Here is a 7,627-nt window from a genome sequence, read left to right as displayed (position 1 = left end):
ATCCATCTGAAATTTCCTGATCCACACCTGTGGGGTAATCTGCGTGATAAAGACCCCTGATGTCCTCCCACCCTTAGATGGCCTGGCCTATCACCTTCCTTTCTTTTCTTCTTGCCTCCCTGTCTTTCTACTTATAAAATCCTTCTACTTTATACAACTCCTTGAAATCCCCTTGTCTTTGCTAAGTGAGATGCTGCCCAATTCATGAGTAATTAAAGAAAACCAGTTAGATCTTCAAATTTACTTCATTGAATTTTGTTTTTTAACATTTTATTCTCCAGAAGTTTATCTCCTCCAATATTCTATCTTATGTATATAGAGCCTAGCTTTAATTTGGAACATGTTTGGTGATAAACAGTTAATACTTTTTGAAGCCAGCTGGTAATGATATTTGCATGTTATTAAGCTCCATTGACGATAAAAATTATTGGAAAGTCCCCTTTGTTGGACTTCAAGGCCTCTTCAGGGAGATAGAACTCAAAGCCTTTGGTCAAGACATGAATTACCGGACTCTAATGATCATTCCACACATGTCATTGTAATGCCCCTTCTCCCACCTTGAGCAACTGGGCCTAATCCTTCCTGCCCCCTACCGGGAAAGGTATGTGGCCCACTCCTTACCCTGCCCCTATAGGGTCAATATAGGCCCCCAACCAACCAGCAAATATATAGGCAGACCCCTCTTTCACCAGTCAGCAGATCAGCAAGTATATATAAGAATTCTCCTTTCCCTGGGCTATAAAAACAGACAGGACCCCATACTTGGGATAAGCTGTCCCCGATTGTCAGGAAGCTGCCCCACTGCTCTGTCTCAATAAACTCGTCCTCTTCACTTTGCGATGCTGGAAAATTTTTTTACTAACCAGTGTGCATGGACCACGACACACTTAACTCCATTTTACTTGTGTAGATCCCTCTGAAACTGATTTTTAAATACCTTTCCCAGCAACTCTGCACTCCTTTATTTAATTTGTATTTTCTGAGTGCCTAAGGTCTGTTAGAATCTCTCTGAGGCCCTGGAAACCTGTAGTTCAGAAGCTCCCAGACTCAGTGATCTTTGACTCTAATGGAGAGATAGAGAAGCAAACAGAAATTCCAATATAATGTCATGATTAGGGTAAATACAGTATTCTGGGGAGACCCTAGGGTAGGATCCCAACTCTTTGCCTATCTGTCTGTGTAAAGGGTAGAGAGGGCTTTGTGGAGGAGATGCTTGCATCTAAAACTGAATCCAGAAAGATTAATAGGAATAATCCAAATAAAAGAAAATGAATGACAGTGAGGTTGTTCCAGGCAGAGAGAAGAGAATGTGTTAAAGACTAGACAGAGGACCTCAGCATTCAGTTTGGCCTTGAATTTGCAAAGGAAAGGTTTTTAGGAGATACGACTGAAGAGGTAGGCCAAGTACAAAGGACTGTCTTATTTGACATTACTTAGATTTTATTCTGAAGCCTATTCAGCATCATCAAATTGGTTTAAACACTGATTCAATTTGCATTAAAAAACACTAATTCAAATTAAGTATGGAGAGGGGCCAAGGGAGAAGTAGTCAAAGCTAGAGCTGGTGGGGCCCTCACTCTTGGGAGGGATGATGGTGAAAGAAAGAATTCATTGGAAAGAGATGAAGAAGAGGAAGAAAATTGGATTTGGTGTTTGATTGGATGTGGATATGAAGAGAAGAGAGGGGTGGAAATCTGAATGATTTTCCAACCGTACACACTTTGAATGCATCAAGTGTCTGATAGCTAAAAATATTTATCTCATATAGTTTATCTTCCCTTCCTTTTTTTCTCTACACATAAGTCTCCTGGCTTGGGGGGTGGGCAGGTGTGAAGGTTAGTTTCTGTTTTATATAGCACCACAGAAAGTACATAGTAGATGCTAAGAAGAAAGATAGCAATTTTTTTTTCTTTTTCTGAAAACGTATTCACATTGGCTTTGTTTCTTTTTTGTTTTGTTTTGTAGAGAAGCAGCCATGACTGTTATTTGCCACACTGGGGTTTGGAAGATATTTCTATTTACTTATATACAAGCTAATATCATTTAACTACAGTCTATATTAATTTATCTGGATATTTTAAAGGGTTTTTTTGTCTTTTGTCTTTTTAGGGCCACATCTGTGGCATATGGAGGTTCCCAGGCTAGGGGTTTAATCAGAGCTATAGCCACCGGCCTACACCAGAGCCACAGCAACATAGGATCCGAGCTGCCTCTGTGACCTACACCGCAGCTCACGGCAACACCGGATCCTTAACCCACTGAGGAAGGCCAGGGACCGAACCCACAGCCTCATGGTTACTAGTCGGATTCATTAACCACTAAGCCACAATGGGAACTCCCTAAAGGTATTTTTGGTTATTTGATTTTCTTTTCCAGTTGCCCTCTACTGTCAGCTGAGAAGTGCTTTTTTTCTCCTCTCACTAGTCATTCTCTGGCAGAGTTATCTCTGAAGTTCTCACTTTACACTTCTAGGTCACTTCTGTCCTGTGGGAGCAAATTGGATTGGAGTGTCTGATCTGGGTCTTCTAAAATATATGTGAGGAAAAGGAGGAATGCCATTGGTATATCCAAACACCCCAGCCATGCTCCACTGAGCTTTGCATGCTCCTCATCAATCAAAACAGAGAGCATGGGATACTATAGCTGGATGTTCCCAAAGTGTGGGCCTTGTTCCGAAAGCTGAGCTAAGCAGAGATCCTGGGGTGTGTGCGAAGTGGAAGAGGAAGACGTGTCATTTGTTTGGTACTTGCTATGTGCCGATCACCATGCTGACAACCGGTGGATTAGGTATCTTTTCCTGCTTTACAGATGAGCAGAGTGATGCTTAGAAAGTTAACCAACTTGCTCAAAGCCACATAAATAGCAAAAGAAGGCAGTGGAATTAAAGCCTGACAGAAAAACCCTTGGTCTATCCATTACTTCTTGCTGCCTTTATTCTTTGTGGTTGGCTCTGGTTAAAAAAAAAAAGAAAAAAAAATGCAGATATTCCTAGCACTGAGAGTGTGTGAGACACACTGGGGTGAGGAGAAGGACCTAATCTAGGAGAGACAGTTGTGAGTGATGGCTTGAAGTGAGATCTTCATTCTCTGCTCAGGAACTGAACTGAATTGCCTTGAGTCTTGCCCCCTTTGAAAGCAGGAATGTTTCAAGGAGGCAAAGACTGTAAAAACAGGGACAAAGTTTTTGTGAGAAACACATTACAACATGTGGGAGAGCACCACAGAGAGTTAATCTAAGGCAGAAGCAAAGCAGTAATACATACCCAAAGGAGACGTGTGGGTGTGCCTGTCCCTGTGAATGAGGAGCATGCCAGAGGGGTGATTTAAACCACTTATATGGAATAGTTCTTCTGAGTCATTGTTTCCCTTTGGGCAACTATCTTGTTTTATTTTTCACACCTGACCAGACCCAGGGCCCTCCCCGCTCTGCCTGCGTATCTTCTGGCCAAGATGGATTCCAAAGCAAGCATAGTGAGAAGGTTATCTAGACTTACGGTTTGGCATCCCCTCCTTTTCTGATCTAGAGGGGCCTCTCTGCACATGTGTAGATAGGGTCTCTCTCGTCCTGAGGGTGGGAATTATATGACCTCTTGGTCTTTTGCTCAAGCTGAGCTTGGCCCCCTCTTCTGATCCTGTCATCACCATTGTTTAACATGTCCACAGAAGTCAAGTACCAATTATTTGTCTTGCACCTGTTATTTCTATCATGAAGTATATAAACAGGTGGCCGGTGTAAATGGCTGTCCTGGAGTGCACCTATTTCTTACCTCAGACCGAGAAGGTTGAATTGTCCCTTAGTCTATCATGGACATTTGGAAACCTTGGTTATGGTTCTGTCTTTGTTTCTTTGCAAATTTCTAATGTTGAGTAATTCATTGAACAAACTTGGATTTTACTTAGGGCTTCTGGGTTTGGTTGTGCAATTGGAGCACTGCCCACAGGCACTAGGATGAGAGCATGATTGTGATAATTGGCCCCGAAGCAAGAGGGCATATAGGCTGGCACTAGCTCTGATTTTAGTTTTCTTATTTTCAGACTAGGTAAAATCCCCAATGAGGAAGAGTGTTATCTTTTAGATAAATGGAACTACCACTTGTTTTCTGGCCAACACCTTATAGGAACTATTAGGTTTTCTTTAACCAATGTTGTCTGTGAGGAAAGCACTCCTTATAACAGCAGGAATGAGGTATATATCTTCAAATTTTATAAAATGATGATTTGATTCCTAGCTCTACCACTCCCTGATTTTAGGACTTCACTTGAATTACCACCATAAACCTTAAAATTTTTGTTGGTTAAACTGGTAATGAAAATACCTACCTCACAGGCTTATGAAATTTAAGTAAGTTAATAAATGTACAAACTGGGGGGCAGCACCTTACAGAGTTCACATTTATTGAGTACTTAACTGCTGTGACTATTTTTTTTTTATCGCTTTATCTTTGTGTCTTTCTCCTACAAAGAGCTTTCCTCACAAGCAGTAAATAAGTTGTCGTTTTAGACTTTTTACCATTGGGTATGGTATCTGATTTCTCTGTAATACTTTTTCTGTTAGCAGGACTTTTTATCACTCAGCTCAAATTGACTTAAGCCAAAAAAAAAAAAAAGAATTGATGTTATGAACAGCTAGAGCCAGAGGTTCACATGATGTTAGAGGATGGAGGCCTTTCTATCGGGTAACTGCTCTCCTGTCTTAGCTTCATGATTAAGCAGGATTTTTCTGTTCTCTAGGCTCACGGTTCCTGGCTTACACCTTCTTTTTAACCTACAAATATAATAGAAATTTTATTTCTTTTCCCATGCAATCTCCTAAGCATCCCTGAACTGAATGTTCATTTTCTTGAACACGTGTTTATCTCTGAATCAGACACCGTGGCCACAGTAGGAATGCTCTGATTGGCTGGGTCTGGGGCATTTGCTCATTGCTGGAGCTGGGGGATAAGTTGGGATCAAACCACATTCAGAATCGGGGACAGGTAGTTCCTCAAAGGAAAAGCAGGATGCTGTTGCCAGAAAGAGAGAAAAAGGGTACTAGGAAGGAAAAAAAAAAAAAAAAAAAAAAAAAAAAGGCAGATGTCCACCACATTCCCTCTGCCCTTTTGTTTTACTATTGGCTTTTTATTTTTTTATTGTTTTTGGCTTTTTGCCTTTTCTAGGGCTGCACCCGCAGCATATGGAGGTTCCCAGACTAGGGCTCTAATCGGAGCTGTAACTGCCAGCCTATGGCAGAGCCACAGCAACGCAGGATCTGAGCCACATCTGCGACCTACACCACAGCACACAGCAACGCTGGATCCTTAACCCACTGAGCGAGGCCAGGGATCAAACCCGCATGGTTCCTAGTCGGATTCGTTAACCACTGAGCTACGACGGGAACTCCTACTATTGACTTTTGAAGTCTCTATAAAAAAGGATCAGCCTACAATAATATTCTTTAAACTCTGTGGAAAGGTAATTTACATTGTAACTTGGACAGTATATAGAGTAGTGGAGAAAACAGTGGTTTGGGATTTTTTTCCTAATTGTCTCTCTGTTTCACATGACTTGTGTAACTATTGACAAACACTTGTCTTTCAATTGGTGAGGCTAGGATACACTTTTTTTTTTTGGTCTTTTTAGGGCCACACCTGAGGCATATGGAAATCCCTAGGCTAGGGGTCAAATTGAAGTTGCAGATGCTGGCCTACGCAACAGCCACAGCCACATCAATGCCAGATCTGAGCTGTGTCTGTGACCTATACCATAGCTCAGGGCATCGCCAGATCCTTAACCCACTGAATGAAACCTGGGATAGAACCTGCATCTTCATGGATACTAGTAGGGTTTGTTACTGCTGAGCCGCAACGGGAACTCCAGGGATACATGTTTTGTCTTTTAATTAAGCTTCCCGCTCTAATTCCTTGATGTTCATGAAATAATGCCTATTATTGGCAATTGCTATTAACTTTATCTCTTTTTCCATCTGAGAATGGATACAATGGATACAATGCCTTGTCAAACTTAATATGATGAAATCTTTGATCTGTTGCTTTTAAATATTAGAAGGAACACTGGTATAAGATAGTAGCTTTTCTCCAGATTTGCCTACACTAGGATTCACCCCACCCATAGCCTTAATAGAAAATGTCATGTTAGGAGGAAGTCAGGTTTTATATTTTGCTCCCATCTTCCCTCTCTCTCCCCCTTTGCCTCTGTGTACAAGGAACAGGAGAGAGGAGCTAATTCCCAGGGTGCTCTTGAAATTTATGTACTGATGATGGCAGAGCCCCTCAACCTGGTTTTGTAAATGACTGTATGGAGCAGGACCTTGCTCCTCGCCGCCGCCGTTTCCACCCATCCCCACCTATTGGGACCTGCCATGGATTGTTACGTGTGCCTGAAATAATCTTTTGTTGTGTTGAACCACGGGGTATGTGGCTGAATTTCCTACTGCAGCCATAATAAAAGTACCATGGGTTTTGGAGCAGGGAATACTGGTCAGTCATCACAAATTGCAGCTGCACATGTTGGTGCGTGTTGTATTTGTTTTATTGTTACTGAATTTGTTGCCATTTCATTTTACATAAAATCCAGATTCCTAGCATTTCTTGAAGACTTTGAAGAGCTTGGCGATTCTCTGGCAAAATTAGAACTGGCAATGCCGAGACTTGATTTCCCCAGGAAGGCAGTTTTTGGGGAGCTCATTGCAGTTGTCTCAGTGAACAGAACCTGTGTGTTCAAGTTTCCTGAGATCCATGTCATTGCCTGACCTATCTGGCTTCACTCGTGTATTCATTCCTGACCTATGTAGGTATTTGAGCTTATGTCCATGATCTAAGAGATGAACCAATCAAGTGCTCAGAGACTGGCACTAAAACTATACCAACCATGAGTGCAAAAGCTTGGGAACCTGTCTTGCTTAGGAAAAAAATCCTCCTGTGGTGTTTTAAAAGTTACTGTGTAAAATATGGTGGTTGAGGGGAAAAAAAAACCCCAATCTTAATGCTCAGAAGCATATACATGAAAGAATTTGATGGGGGTCTTTTCCCAGAACTGTCTCTCAGAGGATTTGAAAATGGGAACTATGAGTGATTGTATACAAGTTTGCAGTCCTAACCAAGCTAAACATGAGCAACCTGCCTCAGGGTGCAGATAGGACAAAAGTCAGGATGTTTGTGAAGGGTCCTTCCCTGAGAGGGAATTTCCATTGCCTGGTTACAGAGCAGGGACAACTGCCAAGCAGCACGCATTCACTTCTGTAGTTTGCCTGTGCGAAGGAAAATAATGCTTTGTCCTGCTGCTCCTGGCACACTGAGCTTCAGTTCTTCTTAATTTAAATCCTATTAAATGTGTGGAAGAAAACTGTGGAAACTCTCAGGCATTTACTATCAAGGATATCAAGATGATGGGGAAGCATTCAGGGGAGAAGGATCCCTGGGGTGTGCCACCTTCCTACCCTGCTGCCTGCAAGAAGCACGTGCTTTTTCTCAAACTGAGAAGCTGTCTAAATGATGGTAGAGGCATGGTGGAGAGAGATTATTCAGAAGAAGGAGCCAGTAAAAATAACCAGATACAGGTTTTGTCCTGTTTTAGTGGTGCTCTCCTGGTCAAAACGCTTTCTGATGGTGGGAGTGCACAGATTTCTGCCT

The sequence above is a fragment of the Sus scrofa genome, chromosome 16 (genome assembly GCF_054392235.1).
Source record: "Sus scrofa isolate SSC_HxYL_T2T_F1_AM1 chromosome 16, Sscrofa_HxYL_maternal_Yorkshire_Landrace_v2.0, whole genome shotgun sequence".
In the NCBI taxonomy this organism is placed as follows: Eukaryota; Metazoa; Chordata; class Mammalia; order Artiodactyla; family Suidae; genus Sus; species Sus scrofa.
The sequence above is the reverse complement of the archived record's forward strand: the minus strand, read 5'-3'. Positions refer to the sequence as shown.